The sequence below is a fragment of the Camelus bactrianus genome, chromosome 15, assembly GCF_048773025.1.
Source record: "Camelus bactrianus isolate YW-2024 breed Bactrian camel chromosome 15, ASM4877302v1, whole genome shotgun sequence".
Lineage (NCBI taxonomy): Eukaryota > Metazoa > Chordata > Mammalia > Artiodactyla > Camelidae > Camelus > Camelus bactrianus.
Window position 1 is genome coordinate 42,896,422 of NC_133553.1, and position 20,593 is coordinate 42,917,014.

General features: G+C 47.4%; 1 long non-coding RNA gene across 7 annotated transcripts in view; it reads right to left on the reverse strand.

Annotated features, from left to right (window-relative positions):
• The window catches only part of LOC105078995 (uncharacterized), a 656,088-nt gene that overhangs the window by 572,575 nt on the left and 62,920 nt on the right, over positions 1-20,593 (reverse strand). The window lies entirely within an intron of this gene.

A 20,593-nucleotide genomic window follows, 5' to 3' on the forward strand; every position in this document is an offset into this window, starting at 1 on the left:
TGTGATGATGACTTGCTCCCTCTCCCCTTGACCCCCACCACCCAGCTCTACCCCCACCCAGGCACCCAGACTTGGGAGCAATGTCTGCATCTTTAGCTGCTCCGCTACTGACCCAGGGGGCAGCTGTTTCTCTCCACCCTTGCAGACTGGTTTTGCTCACATGTCACAAAATGTCTGCTCCTGCCCCAGCCTCCAGGTCTCTGACTTCTCAGGGTGTCTCCATTTCTTTCTTTTCTCTTTTGTCACTTGGTTATTTCTGGCAGCTTTTACAGGACTTTGAGCGAAAACGCTGGCATGTGTAGACATCATTAGGGACTCAAGATTCTGCCTTCTTTTCATCTAAGCAATAGACTAATCAGAGGGTATAATTTCCTCTTGGAAGGTTTCTCTTTAAAAAAAAAATTGTGTTCACTGGTTATTGCAGCTCCAAGAGTGCCATGCTGCAAACAATAAGGTTGTCTGTTCCCATCACCACCACTGCTACCACCCCACCAATCTTCTGGATCCAAGGCTAAGGGAATGCCATAAGATTCTAGAAAACTACCTTCTGATTATGGCAAAAACTATTACTTATCAGTTCCGCTCTTCCTTAGCAATAGATGCCTCAATTTTTAGCTGGCATCTGTCCACCCAGAATAAATACTACACTTCCAAGCCACCTTTGCAACTAGAAATAAACATATGACTAAATTTCAATCAGTGAGACATAAATGGAAGTGGCATTTAAAACTGCTAGGAAGTACCCTTAAAGGTTTGTCTTTCTTACTCTATCTCTTCTTTCTGCTGGTGGAAATGCAATGTGATGGCTAGAGCTCTTGTAGCCATTTTAAATCATGAGGCGGCACACCAAGAATGACAGAGCAGCAAAATGCAAGGAGCCTAAGTCCCTGATGATTGCAGACCCACCAGACAGCCCTAGAGTCCCTAACTCTGGATCCTCTTATATGAGTGAGAAATATGCGCCTAGTTTGAGCCTTTGTAATTTGGGGGGCGGGGGCAGCAGATTGTGACTCACAGCCATACTTCATCCTAATTAAAACACTTGCTAACTGGAGATTTTCTGGAATAGTAAAGAGCCTAGATCTCATAGCCTAAGCCTGGGTTTCACAGTCTGAGGTTGAAGGCACCCTCAAGAGGGAACTTTCCATTGTCAAAAACAGAGAGTATAGAACAGAGAGTGAGAAGTAAAGCCACCAGGACCAGGAGGTAACTGACAAGAGATGCACATACTGGAGGACTCTGTTCCTCCCAGTAGTTTCTAAATCAGCACCATCAGGGTCTCTTGGGAGATTGTTATGCAGAGTCTCAGGCCCACCCCAGACCTACTGAATCAGAATCTTCATTTTAACAAGTTCCCCAAGTAATTCATAGGTACTTTGAAATGTGAGAAGCACTGCCTTACAGGGGGCTTTAAGAACACATACAGGCCACAGTTAAGGCCACCATTCCTGTTCATCACAAGGAGCTGCAACTAGGCAGAAATTATTTTGGAACATATGATCCCATCAGAAAAACTCCTACTACTCAGCAGAGACACAGGCCGGCCACCCCAGGGTGTGGGTAGGGGGAAAAAAAGAGTTAATGAAGAGGGAGGGTACAGCTCAAGTGGTAGAGTGCATGCTCAGCATGTGCGAGGTCCTGGGTTCAATCCCCAGTCCCTCCTCTAAAAATAAACAAACCTAATCACCTCCCCAGCACACTAGGATAAAATAATTAAATAATACAATAATAAAGAGTTAATGAAACAAACTGGAGCACTTAGTCTGTATGTGCTAGTATAAAACCCAAATTCTCACACTTCTTACCAGGAAAAAACCCCAAAGCCAACAAAATAAAGTAAACTGGTCTAGAAAAAAAGAATCTTATAATGAAGAAACTACACCAGAGGGATGTCTCCAAATCCTAGAGAATATATAGGCCTCAGTGGAAGATAATTCCTGGTGAGGATGAGACAAAACTTGCCAAGCAGACCAGGAAATGCAAAACCACGAGTGTCAGCAAAAATCACAAATGAGAGCACTCATTTCCACAGAACTGCAGGCTGAGCTTTCTGAAAAGGAATTTTAAATAAGTTTGTCTAAAATGTTTTAAAACTAGAAGAACATAAGCTGTACAGCAGGCACAGAACATTAGGAGAAAAGACGAATTGGCTTACAAAAGAACTAAAATAAAGTTCTAAAACCAAAAAACATAACCATACAAATTGGGAAAAAAAAAAAAAAAAAAAAGAACAACTTCCATCGGCTGGTTCAAGAGTCCACTGACACAACCATGGAGGAAATTGGTGATTTGAAAAACAGATCTGAGAAAATCATGTAGAACGCAACATAAAGAGGACGTTTTGTTAAATATGAGAAAGAAAAATTATCTGAAAAAGAAATTGAGAACCATGGAGAGAATGGAGGGACCTATTTGTCACTAGGAGATGCAGAGAGACAGCTGAGAAGAAGGTGAGAGGTAATATTTGCAGAGACGATGGCTAAGGAATTTCCAGATTTGAAAAAAAGGTTCTAGCCTTAGGTTGGAAAAGCAGACAGGATAGGTAAAAACAAATACACACTTAGCCACATGACTGTGAAACCACAGAACATCAAGAGAAAGGATAATATTTTTAAAAGATACTAGAGAATGGAGAAAGATTATCTTCAAAGAAATGTCTACCAGATTGATATCAGCCTTCTCATTGGCAACAATAGAGGCCAGAAGATGAGGGAACGATATCTTAAAAGCACTAAGCTGGGCAGGGGGTCCGGGGGAGTCCATTTGCAGTTCGACAATCAGATGACCCGCATCTGTGATGAGGGACAAAGGAAAGGTACTTCCAGAAGAAGACTGAGTTAACTAAACACAGATCTTCTCTGAATAACTACTAAAGGATTACTAAAGAAAAATGAAAAGAGAGAGGGGATTGCAAGAAACACTTGTATGCAAAAAAAAAAAAAAAATTATACGCACACTGGTAAATCTAGATAGGCATAGATTCTGAAAACAATGCTAATGACAAATGGTGGGTCAAAGCAACGCAGAACTAGATACTGGACTGTGGTCACATGGAAGACAGGAATAAAGTTAGAGCATACTGCGTTCTGTGTCTTATCTAGGAAGAGAATCAAGATATCAACCAACTTAAAATGTGTTCCAAAAATATGAAGTATAGATGTTAAGAATGTTAGGGAAACTATAAAAAGAATAAAAATGCAATGTGTCCTTTCCCAGTGAGAGGAAGAGAGGAAGAAATCCAGAATCACAAATGGATGCTTATCCATCAGATGAGCATAAAACTTGTGGGCTGCAGGGATGCCCAGCAGCTTCAGGACAGAGGTTGCCACCAGGTGGGACTGGAAACAGTGTGATGAACGTTTTAGTACTTTCAGTAACTTTTTTTCCCTTGTATTGGAAAACAAAATCTAGGCAAGTATTCAAAGCAAAATGCTAACATTCACTTAAACTTAGCGGTGAGCTGCCATTGTATTTTTTTTTTCTAATATTGTTCCTGTAATTTAAATTGTTTTTTTCAATTAAATATTTTTTTTAAAAGGGAAGAGATGCAGCTCCAAAAGAATTGTGCATTCGCTTCAAGGTTGGTGGAGGCAGGACCAGGGGGTAGGCCTCTGTTCCATCACCTGTGCCATGCTGGTACCAGGGTGCCCAGCGGGAAGCATCCAGATGTTTCAGGGAGGGGACAGGCATGGAGCACATGGCTGCTGGTGCAGGACACTCCCAGGCCCCACCCCACCATGCCTGTCTTTGCATCTGGTTGCTTTCATACACAACTTTCTCCAACAGCTTGTGCTCACCCTACCTGAAGCCATCCAGCCCCACAGCCTTACCTGAGGCACAGCAGATGGTATTTAGGGACCCCAAGGGCACATTCAGGTGTGGCAGACTTAATAGGAGGCAAGAATTTGTTGGTATGACTGGAAGGTGGGGTCAGAGCACTCAGCTTACACTATGTGCCACACAGCTTCATATACATTATCTCATTTACTTAGAGCCTCGTAAACAGCTCTTTAGACGAGTATTACTGTTTTCTTCGCAGAGATTACTATTTTGCCTTTGGCCTCTCACCACAAAAACTGCAGAGCTGGATGTGTGTAAAATAGATAAACAACAAGGACCTACTGTATAGCACAGGGAACTATATTCAATTTCTTGTAATGAGCTGTAGTAGGAAAGAATCTGAAAATATATATATGCATGTATATGTAAAAAAATGCAGAGTTAGATCTGAAAATTTTAAAAAAAGAAAAAAAAAGCAGAACCTCTTGAAGAGGGAAGGGAAGAACCCTCACTCCCCCACCTCTTCTCACTCAGGCACCCACCACCGCTGTTCACCCTTGCCCATCTCCCCTTTATCCCACAATACCCCTGTCCTCTACCCTGCACCCTGAGAGGCTTTCTGCAGCCCACACCCATCTGGCTGGCCTGCCTGAGTCTTCACTGTTGGTTTGCATAACTCTGCCCTGGCTGGGCAGCTGGTCCTTCACCAGCTGGATTCACCTATAGCCACTGAGCTGCCAATGCCAACTTGCAGCTTACCCAGGCCAGGAGGAGGACAGGTGAGGGGAAGGCAGGGAGCCCATACCTTTATTTCTACCGTGTGAAAGCAAGTACCGATATGACAGAGAGATGGAACTGACGTTTGTGGCACGCATGCGCTGTGCGTTGCCCAGGCTGCTTCGTGTGTATTTTCTCCGTTAATCTTCCCAACAAGCCTACAAAGGATTATTAGCCCCATTTTAGATGCGGGAAGGGTAGCCCGTAGAGGGTAAGTGACTTCCCTGAATGTATGAGTTGTTTTTCTTATGGAAAGAGATTGAGAGCTACAGGCTCCAGGATTGTGAACACATGCCTCAGCCTCCCAGAGCCACCCCTGGAAGTCCTCCAAGGGTTACTGATGCCCCGGGATGACGGCGGTAGTCAGAACAACAGCAGCACAACGGAAATGCTTATTGAATACGGAACATACACCTTGCACGTTATGTACATTACATCACGTTAGGACATATAATAAATCTAAGAGATACATACAATAATGACCCTCACTTCACAGTCAAGAAAACTGGAGGCTTATGAGGATTAAGAGATTTGCTCACACTGGAGTCTATAAAAGGAAGGCAGTGGAATTTCAACCCAGGTAACCTGACTCCAGAAACCAAATGTGACCACTGGATTAGTTATGGTTAGGTCCTATGTGACAGAAAAGTCCAATATAACAGTGACGTAAACAAGACAGTTTCTTTCTTTCCAAACTAAAAGAATGCTAGAAGATACACACAGCTCTATGTGAAATAGATAAACAACAAGGACCTACTGTGTAGCACAAGGAACCATATTCCATATCTTGTAATAACCTACAATGGAAAAGAATCTGAAAAAGAATATATATAATGTATATCTATAACTGAATCACTTTGCTGTACACCTGAAACTAACACAACGCTGTAAATCAACTATACTTCGATAAAAATAAACTAATCAAAAGGAAAAAACCTGACCAAAAAATTAATGCTAGAAACTGACAATCCAAGGCTATTTGGCATTTCTTCAGTCCTCTGGATCCAGCTTATCATGCGGCCATGCTACAGTCTGTCCCTCATTCTCATGTTCTAAGGTGGCTGCTAGAGTTCCAGCCATCACATCTGCATTAGCAAGATAGAGGAGAAAGCAAAGGTCACATATTACCTGTCTTTTAAGGATGTTTCCTAAAAACCAACCATGTAGGCATAGGAAAATTTTATTCTAGCTGGCCCTTTGGCCCAACACTCATCTTGGTAAGCTGGCCTATACCACAAAAGATCCCTGTGCAGAAAGGCTTAATACCCAGAGTAGGATTTAAAAAAAGGCCAGTAGCCTCCCTGTGGTCCTTTCCACAAAGCCTGTCTTCCCACAGTTGCTACATAGGAAGCAGTAAGAGGAAATGCCCCTGTCTCAGGGGCCCAGTAATCACTCTCAGTGGTGTCCTGCCTTTAGGGGAAGAGTGAGGAAGAACAGTGTTTAAATGTGTCTTTTGGCAAAGATTGCTTGACTTTTGGATTTGAAAGAGGGTTGGCTGACTCCAAATCCCATGTTCTTTCCAATGTACCAGACCATCTCTTTTTTTTTTTAAATAAGAAAAGAAAAAGAAATCGTTATTCAAATAAATAAATGAGACCCAGAACTTTACACGCATAGATGTTTCTTCCAGAAGCTAGGGAATTGCTCTGTGGGTCCTTGCCACTCAAGCATGGAGCCTCCTTGGCACCACGGAGAGAGTAGCACTCTGAGTCCCTGGGTGATGGAGGGAAACCTACAGGATCTGACAGACAAGGATGATGTCAAGATGAGCCACATGTGGGCCTCACGTGGGTGATGAGAAGGGAAAGACAGCTCACTGGAGTCTTTCAACTTGGCTGGCGTCTGCATTTTCCTGTCGACTGTGTCCTTCTTGGTGAAGGCAGACCAGCCCATGGGATGGTGGCAACTTCTTTCTGCTCTATAAGAGGCTTGCTTCCTCCAAATCCAAGACGTTCTTCTGGCAGAAACACTAAAACAGGATATTTTGACCCCACTGCCTGACCCCGTGGACATTTGTCTCCCAAAGACATTGAATTTGCCCTCAGTAAAAATGCCCTGCAAGTATTGTCTCTCTTCACCCCATCTGTCCTCTACACCCACCTTATACTGTAGCCACCAGAGAAACCTCCGTCTGGTAGAAACAATAATTGATTAAATAAAAAGGAGAAAGGAAATCAACTCTTCCTGCAATATTTACACAAAATTCAGTTGCTCCAGGTAGAAATAATTTCAGTAAAATGAAAATGGAATAAATCAAAAGTGCCTTAATGCTGTCTTGTACAGGAAACTAATTACAGGAGGAGAAAACATATCACCAATTCCACCAGAGGAAGCAAAACTTGTCCTAGGACTTAGTCCAAAGGTAAATTTCTCCCATGGATACTCTATGATCACCTCCAGGGTTTCTTAGACAATTGGAAGTCACCGACTTCTCTGTGAATCTGATTACATCTGTGAACCCACTTCTCAGGAAAAAAGAAAGCAGAAACAGCAATGCAATCACAGGTTCCATTCAATTTCTGGAAATTCCCAGCCATCCAAGGATCCCAGTTCAGGAACCCCAGTCTAGGCTATGGGTGTGGTGGGGACACTTGCTTTCAACCCTTTCCAGGGGAGGAGGGGTGGAGGAGGGGGAGAGAGGGAGGATCCCCTACTGCCTGATAGGGAGCCGCCCTGGGGGATCCCTGAGATGTGGCTGGGGTGAAATGTGGCACCATGAGCCTTTTAAGCCTTACCATCCTGATTTCAAAATGTATAAACTCGTCCAGTGGTTTCTTATTGTACTTCTCTCCCTTCCTCCACATTTTTAAACTAAAGACCATTTTCATATATTTAACTACAACTCGGGGCTGGTGACAAAGAGAATTTTGTTATGATTTTGATCTGGATAGCAAGGGCAGTCCTGCAGGCTTAGAGTTGGAGGATGTAAGACTGAGAACGCCAGGTCAGAAGCAACGGGCTGGCGGCAGGGTGACAGACAGAAGCAAAGCATTCTAGTCCCTGCTCCTCCCAAGTCCATGAACCCCGAGTGCAGAGGAATGAGGAAGGACTTTGACATCAGACAGACATGCACTTAAATGTCACTTTCTCACCATCACTTACTGCCTGTATGGCTTGGGCAAGGCCTTACCTCTAAGCCAGCGTCTGGCGCATTGTAGATACCAAACAAGCAAAGGTCTCCTGAGAGAACTTAGGTGTTAGGGGTGTGTCTTAGTCTGCTCGGGCTGCGATAACAAGAAATACCACAGACTATGTGCTTTGAAAACATTTATTTCTCACCGTTTTGAAGGCTAGAATCCAACAGCAATGTTCCAGCAGATTTGGTGTCTGGTAAGAGCTTGCTTTCTGTGCACAGATGGCCACACCTTGTTGTGTCCTCACACAGTTGAAGGGAAGGAGGCTCTCTGGGGCACTAATCCTATGATGAGGATGCTACCCTCATCACTTAATCATCTCCTGTAGGCCCCATCCGCTAATACCATCCCATTGGGGGTGAGATTTCAATATATGCATTTTGAAGGGGAGACAAAATATTCAGTGCATAACACGGTATAATGCCCTCAGAGTCCCAGGGCAATAAGGAGGCAGAATGCCCATCCTTGGGGTCCTGGAGAATGTGCTCCGAGATGCGTTCAGGATGCAGGGGCCAGAGCGGAAATTTCAGTCTTACTCACAGAGATCCAGATCCCAGCAACACAGCCCAGAATCATTCTCTGAGGAGAGTTTCGAGACTGAAATGGAGGCCACCCTCTTGTGGAAAAGGATGAAAGAAAAGATTTTTAAAGAGCAGTGAAAGATGGAACAGAGGGCACCAGAGAAAGGCACAGTGGGGGAGAAGGGGGCCGATGCTGCTATCAGCATTTTTGACCAAAGAACAGCTGATGACTTCCATCTCCATGGCCAGGAGTCAAACTGAGTCCTGCCTGGGGGTGCTTGAGACCTTTCCCACCTGCCTTTCCCGAGCCTCATCTGACCATCCAGGAGCAGGGTTGGCTGGGTCTCCACACTCAGCAAGGATAACAACCCACCACCCAAGGTGAAATAGACCAGCCCAGACTTTTTCCCAGATGAGATTATTTCCAGAAGAGAAATCTGCCAAGAGACAAGAACTACCAAGAGTAGGGAGAAGGCATGGCATATTGAGGCCATGCTGGAAAAGTTGATTTCTGGCACTGCCCACACACAAAGATAGCAGAGAAATCAAATGCACGGGGAAGGGGGCATCTTCCGTCGCAGCCTCCAGCTCGTGGCATTTATTTGGAGAGAGCATGTCTGCATCCTCCAGAACCCAAAGGTGCTGGACTGGTCAGCACTGATCTCCCTGCGAGGACCCATCTAGAGATAAGGTTCTTCCCAGCCCCACCCCACCTCCTTTGGGCATTCTTCTCCCAGCACATCAGATTAGCCTGAGCGTCCAACCCCAAGTGCAAGGAAGGGAAATGCAAGCAAGGATTCCCAGAGCCTCCCCGGGCTGATCCCGCCCCCCGCCTCCCCCAGCGCTCACCTCAGGCTTGCCCTCTCCTTGGCGGAGCTCAAGGCAGGCTTATTTCCCCCAAAGTTGTCACAGACCAATTTTCTAAACTGCATGAAAACAGAAAACAAACAGAAAACCCAATCCACCAAAGCTTGAATCCCAACAACAGCTTGGCAGGCAGGAGCAACGTGCTAACAATTTCATGCTGTTTTAAGAGTTTCTAACTAAGCAACATGTACCAACAACCAGATGTGCCCTGATACCGGGAGAGGCGAACATGGGCTTCTAGTGACAGACAAGGATTTTTGTAAAACAGGAAAACACTCATCAGGGAATTTCCAAGCTTCCAAGCGTGCTGGGCCTGGGCTCAGGGGCAGGAGGGGTGGGTGTCTGGTTCTACCCGCCCTGCAGACTCATTCACACAACTGTTTATTCGGTTCTGCCGTAGAAGTTTGGTCAGTCCACTGTGCTGGATACTCGGCATACCAAGTGGAGGCTTATAGCCTGAGCAAGACAAAAGCAAGGAAACTAATGTAATAACATAGTATGTGATGTTCTGAAACGGAGGAAAGAAGCCCAGGAAAAGAGGCCTGACTCAGTCTGTGTTGGAATCAGAATGTTTCTTAGAGAAGATCTGTTTCAGTGTATTTCAGTATTTATTGACAGAGCACTTCCATGCTTAAGGACACAGGGAAAGAAGTCAGATCTAGTTCCCGTCCTTGTGGTATTTACCACGATCAGGGGAAGCAGCAGTCATCCTGGAAGTGAATGAAAGCACGCCGGCTGTGCCTGCAGCCGGTGACTCTAGAGGACTTGGAACCAACTACCTGCAGGATGCTGGTGCCGGCACCGCAGAGATGCACATCAGCCACAAGCCGCAAAGCCTTTAAAGGAAGCCGGGGCCACTTCTTGTTTACAGGTCTGTGGCTTATGAATGGGCTTTAGTTTCCCGTGTCATGAGCTCATCTTCGAGTATGTCACCAAGGCCCCATCCCACTCTGAGAGGATCACATTGTCCAGCAGAGGCCACGTCCCTGAGCTCTGAGCTGCCCCATAGGACCATCCCCATGGAGTGGGGTGGGGACTGACCCAGGACAGACAGATGTTCATCAAGCTACCTTCAACTTCTATCCCATTGATTGTTTGCAGTACACAACAATGAATATTTTTATGAGTTTTGAAATTACTGTGAAATGACAGTTTTATTGCATTTGGGGTTTAAACTTGTTATTGGATAAGTGTAAACATGCCAGTTATAACATGACTTTTGTAGTGCTCCAAATTGGCATTTATTTTCCCTACAAAAAAAAAAAAAAAAGCAAAACTTCCTTTTTCTCTTTTTGAGCTGCCAGTCCAGGCCTCCCCTAGCCTGAGAGGTCACTCCAGGTCAGAAGTGGTCTTGCCGCCTCAGGGAATCCTTGCTCCCTGCAAAGTCCATTAACTCAGGCTTAATGCCATCCTAAAGCCGGTGGCCCTCTTTATTAGGGCTGTGTTTGTCACCTGGTAACTTGTTTATTGCACCAGCTCTGGGGTGGGGAGAAGAAGATGGGCGTGAAGGTCACAAGTAGGTGGGAATTGCACACCTCAGGCCAGAACCTCCCCTTGGTCATTATTTTCCCAGAATGACCCCTGGGGGTGGGGAGTACCCAGCCCTCCTTGAGCTAACACATGACAGGCCAGCACAAAAGAACTGCAAACAGGCCCCTAATTGATGGGTTTGCTTAGAGCTGTTTCTCTGTTTAGGGACTTCATCCCAATAATTGCAGGCTCCATAATCATTAATCAGTCACTACTACTTTTCTGGGTACCGACCACAAGCCCAGCTCTGTTCCAACCACTGCGAAGAGAGAAGAGCAGAAGGCAGGAACGTGGACCTGTGCAAAGTGCTTCATAGCCTGAGCCCACGAATCCTCACCCCCGCGCCTGGAGGAAGGTAAGATCATCCCTCTTTACAGATGAGGAACCGGAATCTCGAAGAAATTAACCAACTGGAGGTTACCAGCTCGTAAGCAAGAGAGTCAGTGTTTGAACCTGGGTCGGATCAACTCCAAAGCCCAGGCTCTGGGAGGTAACAGACTAACTGTTCAAAACTGGTCCAAGACAGAAGGAATCATGGCTGGGTTGGGACCCCAGGACCCGAGGAGCCCAGGGAAGTGGGGACTTGGGGTGGAGGTCCTGAGAGAAGACTTTCTAAAGGAGTGGCCACATGGGCTGGGCCCTGAAGGGTAGGGAGAATCATACATGTCTAATAAATTGTACTTGGGCACTTTCTCCAACCACTGAGTCCAGGGTTGGAAAGGACTGTGGAATCTGTGCCTCATTCAGGGCCAATAAATGATTAGTCAAATGTCCGAGGAGGATGTGGAGACACACACACACACATGGGCACACACACGCCGACCCACCTCGGCAGCTCTGTAGAGTGCCTGGAATGCGCATGTGAAAAGAGGACCTCAGCAGGCAGCGGGATGTTGGCACCAGGCGCCAGTGGGGATTAGGGCGAAGGCCAAACTGAGAGGAGACATGGAGCCAGCAAGTCCTGTGACCACCCTGGACCTGGGAGGTTGGCAGCTCCCGGAATGTCTCAATTTAGACCTTGTCCCAGAACATGAGAAATGCCAGGGGCAGAGGAGAGGGGCCAGGAGAGGATGGAGAGCAGGGACTGACTGAGGGCTGGGCCCTTTCTCCCTTTAATCAGCCACATCCCCACCTCTGAGCTTTTCCTCCTTGACCTTCAAAATACACACAAGCCAGTTGTTCAGACCCCCTCGGCTCCACAGGAAGAAATCCCATACGATCCCATATGGATTCACCCATGAGTCTCCCCTGGGCTCTGGTTCTTTCCACACTGATGTCTCTACCAGGCAGAGATTCAGGACTCTCAGGCCAAGCCTGGGTCTGGTCAAAGGCAGGCAAATGACAGCCAGGCAGGATCTGGCCGGCTAGGCCCACACCTGCGCATGAGTATGGGTACCAGCACCGGAGGAGTCCCGTGAGGGCAAGCTGTCCCTCTCTCGAGCTGGGATAGGAATGTCAGCCCGGTCCCTGCGGTCATCCAAGCCCATCTTCCATTGCTCCAGGACCTGACACATTGTTTGACTGCCCGCAACACACATGACATCACCAACAGGCTGTGTTTCTGAATTAGATTCCACAGTGAGCCGCTGGCCCAGAGGAGCAGGCCAACTCTTCCCCACTGTGGCCAGGCCTCTCAATCTCCAAGGAAAGTACATTCTAGTCCTGGAGAATAGGCTTGAAGCCAGGACCCAGGCACCGGCCAAGATGTGATAGGCCAAACCCCACACAGTCAGCAAGGCCCAGGCCCAGGCCCAGGCCCAGGTCCATCCACCAGTCTGTACCATTTACCTGAAGCCTACCTCTCTCTCAGATGCCCAGCCCTCAACAACTGAACTAGGACCAATCCTAGGTGAGTGGGTGTGAGCTGAGGAGGCCCACCCTGTTCTGAAGCTACCCCCTCCTCCCTCCCACCCCCGGCTTCCCTCCCAGGCTTCCACAAAGCCTCTGGCTGTTCCTGTCCTCAAATAATGGTCAGGGAGGCAAAAAGCTCATTTATCCTTTTAATTTGCCACCAGCCACAGAGGTTTCTCTGGAGCGTCTTCCCCACACCACATCGAGGGTTTCTATGGGAAAAGATGTACTGGAAAGCCTGGCTCTCCACCGGCAGCCCATCAGGAAGGAGGCAAGAGAGAACAGGAGACAGAGAAGGAGACAGAGAAGAGCCTGGATTTCCCAAGACTTGAATCCCAGCAGAAACACAAAACCAAGTCCGTGACCTTTGTATAAACTGTGGTGATTTATTATTCTGGGAAGACTGTGGTGTCAGGAGGGAGATGGGGAGACCTTCCAACAGTAGATAATGAAAGCGAGCATTCCTCCTAGGGTACACGTGGGCGCTCCAGAATCATGACTGCAGGGTCAGACCAGTGCCTGATCCTCGTGAAAGGGGCACCCACCTTCTGGAGCCACAGAGAAAAATGAGCCACGGCCTCAGAACTTGGCTCAGCCTCTTCTCCAGCCTGCACAAGCCCTCCTAGGCTTTTCCTGAGGCTAATCGGTTGAGAGACTCTGCTTCAGAGGGGAGATCAGCCCCAGCTTAGGTCTTTAATGGGACAGGCTGGACGGATGAACCAAGGGTACCCTTCCTGCATCTTGCTGACCACCCCCAGCTAACTAACAAGTTCTCTCCCCGCACCCTTCTCTCCTCTCCCCTCCCCTTTTCCTCTCCCCTCATCGCTCTCCCTGTTTCCCCCTCCATCTCTCTCACCCTGCACATCTCTCATATGTGTGTCTCTTGCTGGCAGCTGGCCCTTTCCCACTTTCTGCCTCAGTTTCCTCTCCCTCAAGCCCCCACATACTCTGAAGCCAGCAGGGGCTGAGCTGTTCAGAGCTGAATGGAGCAGGAAACTGCACTTTTGACCCTGAGCATGTTACAGTAGGGCCACCTCTGCTGAAAGCCGGACGTGCTGGGCTCAGACATTGAACAGCAGCTTTGGGGATGCGCTGTGACTGCAATTGTGAAGCCTGTTTTTCTTTTCACTTCCATTTCCCTGCATTTGTCTGAGTCACCATCCACTCAACACCATCGCCTCCAGCCCATCAAGACCTTCCAGCTCCTTTTCTCTTGGGTACATGCAGCCTAAATTGGGCAAGTAGCAGGGGAAGACAAGGGTACCTCTGAGGAGCTCCTAGGAGCCACCTCAACACAGAAGACTGTAGATAAGCCCAGAGAAGTGAAGTTCAGGGATATTGTCCAGAGGCACAGCAACATCCCCCACAAATCCCTGCCAGGCTAGTCTAGGGGCTTGCTCAAAGCCCTACCTTACCCAGGATGGTGGACCTTCCAGGACAGGGTTCAAACAAACACACATGGACCTCACCTCACATGGCAAAAGCCCACTCAAGCCTAGAGAAAGCCTTAACCACAGCACAGATTTTGCAACAGAGACAACTCTATAGAGTTGTCAGATAAAATACAAGATACTTAATACTGAAATTCAGATAAATAACAATTTTCTAGTATCAGTAATCCTAAATATTGCATGAATCATACTTACATTAAAAAATTATTCATTGTGTACCTGAAGTTCAAAGCTAGCTGACTGCCCTGTGTTTTTATTTGCTTAACCTGGCAACCCTACTGTAGACCTCCCCAACTCCACAGCCGTGTTGGAATTGGTGAGAGAGTATCACAGGGTAAAAGGGCAAGAAATGCCTATCAGCTCCCCTCTCTCGTGTCCCCCAGGGTCTTTCTTCATTCCCCATCTCCGCCCTGGTTCACCCTAGTCTCATCTCGACCTCTCTCGTCTCCTGAGCCTTCAACTGCTCCCAAGTCCTGTGGCCCCAGTACAGACCAACCAGTGCTTTTGCCCCTTAAATCAGCTGAATTGAGGTTGAATTTTTTCAAAAAGAACTTTATCAGAAAAGTAAGGGAGTATACAAATATTTGAATTCATTTTTTAAAAGTACAGCAGTTGTCACGTGTAAGGAGATCCAATATCAAACAAAGCCCCGAGCCCAGACAAGTCTAGACGTGGCCTGGTCATTCATTTCCACCAATGGTTCTTGGACCCATTGACTTGTGGAAAGGTTTTTTAAGCTGGCTGTCCCTTCACTGAAGCTGAAGCAACATTCTGGAACAGAGGCTGTCACTGGCTACATATTAAAATCACCTAGGAAGCTTTCTGCAGCCTATCCCAGACCAATTAAATCAGAATTTGAGAGTAGGGCTCAAGTATCTGGATATTTAAAAGCTCCCCGGGTGATTCTAATATGTAGCCAGGCCTGCTAACCCATGTATATCAGAATCACCTGAGAACCCATTAAAAAAAAACCTACTGATGCTTGCATCCCACCCTCCAAACTTCTGATTTAATTGGCACAAGGTGCGGCCCTGGGCATTGGGATTTTTAAAAGCTCCCTAGGAGATTTTAATGTGCAGCCAAGCTGGAGAACCTCAGCTCCCTCACACTTTAATAGACTTCAGATCTTCCAGGGACCTCGCCAAAAGGCAGGTGCTGACTCAGTGGGGCTAGGGTGGGGCCAGAGATGCCGCATGTCTAATGAGCCTCAGGAGTTACCATCACTGCTGGTCCTCAGGCCATACTTTGATTAGCAAGGTCCTATATCAGTGGGCCTCAAGCCCGAACTCACATTGGAATCACCTGGGGAATCTTGACAACCACCTCAGCCCGGCTCCCACCCCAGAGATTCTGATGTAATTGGTCTGAAGCAGGGCCTGGCCATCCCGACTGCAACAGCCTCCCTCCCAGGTGATTCTCCGTGCAGCCAAGATTGAGAACCTTGGCTGTAGACCAACATCTAGGCGTCATTTTACAAGTGGCCCTGTGACCCCCACAGGGGAATACCCTTCTCCACAAGCCTGTTTCCTGCCCCAGGGAGGATACTTTTCCTTACTCACCTCAGAAGGCCATGCCCTCTAGTAAAAATTCCCTTTCTCCCATGTGGGGCTGAAGAAAGCCTGTAATTCCCAGCTCAGTTACAAAACAGAAATGATTGACACAATACCCTGAAACCCCAAACTGACCAGGACCCGCCCACCCAGCCTTGCTCTGGTACCAGTTGTCCTGGGCCACAGGTGAGTCCTTCACCCTTAATGCTCAGTCACACCCAAAGAAGAGAAACTGTGCTTTGACAGGACACAGTCAATCAAAGACACTGAACGGTTTTCATTACTTGCTATTTCCCAGGCCAGGTTAACACACAGCCTCTCCCCTCTCCTTCATCCTTTTGAAATGAAGTTATGGTGACTTGTGGGACAAGATGTGGCCTACAGAGAACCCAAAAGGAAAGCGTGGAATTGAGGAAATTATTACTCTCTTTTTGGGTGTGATTTCTATGAAATTACTCAGGAAGCATTTTTTTTCCCCCAAGGGGCTGACCGTAAGTATCATCTGTAATGCATCTTCCTTTGTAGCTTTCGTCTTCTGACGGGGCCTGTGTCCTTTGTTGGGACTTGGGTGTTGCTGGGAGAAATGCAAGTCCACGCTGCGGGTGTACGGCATTGGTGTAAAATCTGAACTCTAATGTGTAGAATTTGCAGGTCGCGAAGTGTCACAGTCTACTGAAATGGGTCTGGAATCAATAAGGTACCCATCAAACCCAATTGTGTTTAATTTTCATTGCTACCTAGAGGAAAGCCGAGCAAAGGCCTACCCGAATGAAATTAAACATGAAAGCCCATCTGAAGGGTAGAAGCAGTACTTAAAGTGACCTGTAAATAGGGTGAAACATGGCAGCCCAGCCCAGCCGAACATGATCCACCGTTTTCCTTTCCATAACGGAGGTGACGGCCGCCATGAGAAAATCAGAAGAGACAGGAACCCACTGCAGATCTAAGGGAGAACAAAGTGTTTGCAGTTACACACCAGCAGGACTTCCCTCTTTGCACACCCCTGGAGCCTCCTCCAAGTGGAAAATCACACTCTGTCCTCCGGCCGAGAGCAGAGGAGGAAGGCGAGTAAAACAAGGCCCTTGTGAACCAGGCCAGCCCCCGCCCCCACGCCGCCCCTGCTCAGTTCCCGGGCCAGTGAGATAATGGAAGGTCAGCTCTCGCAGCTGACATGGGTGGGGGGCAGACGCCCACTCCGGGCACTTCCAGCCGACACTGACCTTTCAGTCATGGAAACATTCCCCAGACCGACACTAATCGGGGGCACATCTGGCGTTTGGACCGCGTCCAGATGGGGGTTGTGTTCCTAGAGTCAGCACGATAACCCGCTGGGGAGGCAGGGGAGGAGAGAGCGCAGCGCTGCTGAGAGCAATCAGCCTCGCTGGCTGTGTGTGTGAGAGGCAGTCACGCTGTGGGCCAGTGAGTCATAGACTAGAGACCACCTAATCCCTGTCCAACAACTCTCCCTCCCCCAACACCAGAGGAGAAACCTGGAGAGATCCAGGGAGCCCCAGCAACACCCCCGGGGTTCCACAACTGGCCAGGGGCAGTCCAAAATCCCAGTGTCCCAGCTCCCGCTATCTTGCACGTCCCATGTTTCTACACTCTCTCGAAGTGTAGTGTAGTACATACTATCTCAAGATAATACACAGGCAAAGGTGATGAAAAGAATCCAGCTGTTTCTTCTCTGCTAACTTCCTGTGACTTGCAAATGTATAGGACAATTTTCCAAAGCAATGACAAATCCCATTGGTCTTCATCCCCAGGGCCCATCCTCCCACCCCAGTTCTTCCACTGTAGCTTCTTTTTTTGGATTCAGTAGGAGAAACTGCCCTTCCAGACCAGTTCCTAAACCTTTTCCAGAAATGAGAGGGGCTGGGTATATCTCAGTGGTCGAGTGCGTGCTTAGCATACATGAGGTCCTGGGTTCAAGTCTGAAGTACCTCCGTTAAAAAAAAAAGTTACAAACAGAAATGGACACAATATCTTCTCTCCCATCCCCAGGACAAGGGACTACAATTGAGAACAAGACTTCATGGTACTGAAGGTCCAATTGTAACAGATCAAGAATGACCAAGGATCTTGGCCAGCCCTTAGTGTCCGTGTTACAAAGCCTGACACCTGTTGCACCCATGAACAGCCCTGCTAAAGAGGTAATTAAGCAAACTAAAGCTATGATAAAAGGGATTATTTCCCCACCCACCCACACAGAAGGCTGTCTCCAGCTGTCAGAAGGATGTTCTTCCCATGGCCCCTGGAGTGCACTCCCCATTCCTGGGCGCCCGTGTTTCAAGTCTACCCCAGTAATCCTTGCCTGTAGACACCTTCAGGCACAGATAATTGTGGAAATCAGAAATCTCATCCACCTGCTGGAATCACAAAGAGATTAACAGGATCTTCTAGTATAAAAACTGCGGAGATCTGTTCATCCTTCTCCCTTTATTTGTTAATAACACAAAAAGAAACAGGGAAATAGCCCAGGTGAAAATAAGACCCATGCCAGTGATCACCTTCTCAGTATAAGTTTCAGCTTCTCCAGTAACTAATCAGCTTGCAGAGCTCACCAGCACTGCTCTCCCTTCTACACCAGCCTCCATTCAAAGACCAGCTATTGTCCACCATCCAGTCAATTTTGTCCTCGACTAGAATAATCAGAAAGTAAAAAAAATCTTCACTGCAACTGAAGGTATTTCATTCCATCTGAAGATCACTCTCCTGCCCCTAGCCCCTCACTTCTGTTGTCCTATCTGAGAAATAGTCTTTCTCCACCCCTGATGAAGGATGGTAATCACTGAGACAGATGAATGATCTTCCGGCCCACTTTGGGAGACAGCTTATGAGTTTCCTCCTCCTCAAGAGGTTTTGGTAACATTCCACAAGCTATCCAGGTCTCTGAGAAGGACCTCACAGACGCTGCCACCCCACCTAAGCCAGCTGAGGTCTCTGCTGGTGCCAGCCCTTCCTTCCCCTCATTGATTTGGTACAAAGCCATTTCATGTTCCATGCCAAACCAGTAATTCACAACACTCATCAAAATCTGCCTCCATCAACTGACTCAGCATTCCTGTTTTCCGAGCATAGCCAACCTCCCTAACACCCTGACATCCTAGCCTTCAGCTCCACTGTTTACATCACATGAGAGCTTTAGGTTAAGAAAGCTCAGTTCCCTTTGGATCAAGTATGCAGATGACTCATCCTCTCTGAAAAGACTACCCACCCTGGGGCCTTGATATTCATGCCAGAAAGCTTCTGAGATGGGGCTCAGAGAGGACAGAGCTGGGGAGTCCCGTTGCTATGGAAACCAGCATGCCACCTTCCAAAGGAAAAAGACGAGCTGTTTCAGGGGACACTTCTTTGCTAGGGTTCCTGTAGAAATGGAGGTTTCTGGCCTGGAGCAGCTATAGACACAGCCCGGGATCACCATGGAGCCTCCAGGCGCACTGGTGCTGCCCTGTCCCCTATGTCTAGCCTCCTCTCATACTGAGACATCTGACCCACCACAGACATCCCATCTGGCCTCCTGGGTGGTTTCTTCGTCCCAGCTTCCCAGCCAAGTGAACGGTTCACTCTATGTCTAGAGACAAAAGGGTTTTGACTCAATTCTGTGTTTTAGGAAGTGCGTTAAATTCCGTTAACTTTTGTGGCAGGGTGGGTGAGAGAGATGACAAATAACAACTTGTCTGAACTTTTTACATTTCTCCTCAGTGCCTCAGTAAGGTTCACAAGGAGGTCACCAATGATAAGGAGGGAGACCTCCCAGCTGGACTGTCCCTCAGCCCCGAGAGGACACTCCATAGTGGCAGGCTGACAGGGCTTGGAGGCTGATTCACACACTGGAAGAAGTATGGGGCAGGCATTGGTGGGTGGGAGTCAAGGTCCCAGAGATGGAATGTCCAGAAGAGGGACTGATGGCAGGGTCATCAGATGCTCAACATTTGGGGGATGGGGAAGAGACCGTCCCCATCAAGTAATATGTATAACAGAGATGGTAAGTTACAAAAATGGAGGCTTCAACTATTGGAAGGTCCTGGGGACTGAGATAATAAAACTAACAATAGTCTTTGAGGGCTTAGTATACACTCTATGCTATTTTATACCATTACATGTGTTACTTTATGTAATTCTCATAACAACCCTATGAGAATAGAAACCATCGCAGGCCCATTTCACAGATGAGAAAACCAAGACTTTGAGAGGCTAGCTAGGCCCCAATTAGGAAGTGAAGGAACTGGGATTCAAGCCAAGGCCGATCTGACCAGAGTGCACACTCCTGACCACGAGAGCAACAGGTCCTAGAAATGGCGACCATGTCCATTAACCAGTTAGAAACTAGTACGTGGATGATGTTGGGAGGAGTTTTAAGATCCCAGTCATTGGCTTCCTGATGACTAGGATATTAGTCATCTCCTCCATGCAGCACCATTTTCCAGAAAGGCATATTATGATGCTTATCATAAGTGTTTGTATTCTGTGGCCAGGTAGTCCCTGCCTTTCCAATGCTCCTGCCAACAAAAATACAACAGAGCACTGTGGGCTGAGCTAAGACTCCCAAACAGAAGCCCCTGATGCCCCATCTAATACTGATCCATGATTTCTCCACCTTCAGAAGCTCTGAGACACCAGGGATACAAAAACCAAAGCAGGATGAAGGCAGTCCACCCACCTCATTCTTGCCCAGGAATTTCCTCTATCTTCCCCTACACTGCCCTCCCCAAATCACCCACCACAAGTATACCAAAGCCTTCGGAATCTGTCAAGAGACAAGATGGGGACAGGGGTCAGATTTTCTCTTTCAATTATTGTTTTCTGATTACTTTAGGTCTGGTCTAGTCAAGCTGAATCCATCAATCTCAGTGGAGAGAGGTACAGACAGAGTTTACCCCGGATGTTTAAACCCTTGGTGCAAAAAGAAAGGCACGAGAAGCTAACCCGACGAAGGAGATGCAGTTGCACAAAGTTAGGGGATCTAAAGATCCCTGTTGGTACCAGAAGGACCGACATAGTAAGAATTTTAAGAGGTGATAAAGGTAACTTGCTGTCAAAGGAGCAGATATGGATAAAGTAACAAGTGAAATTAATTCCTTTCTCAAGTCGCTATAAAGGTGAATGGCTACCAGATGGTCAGACAGAGA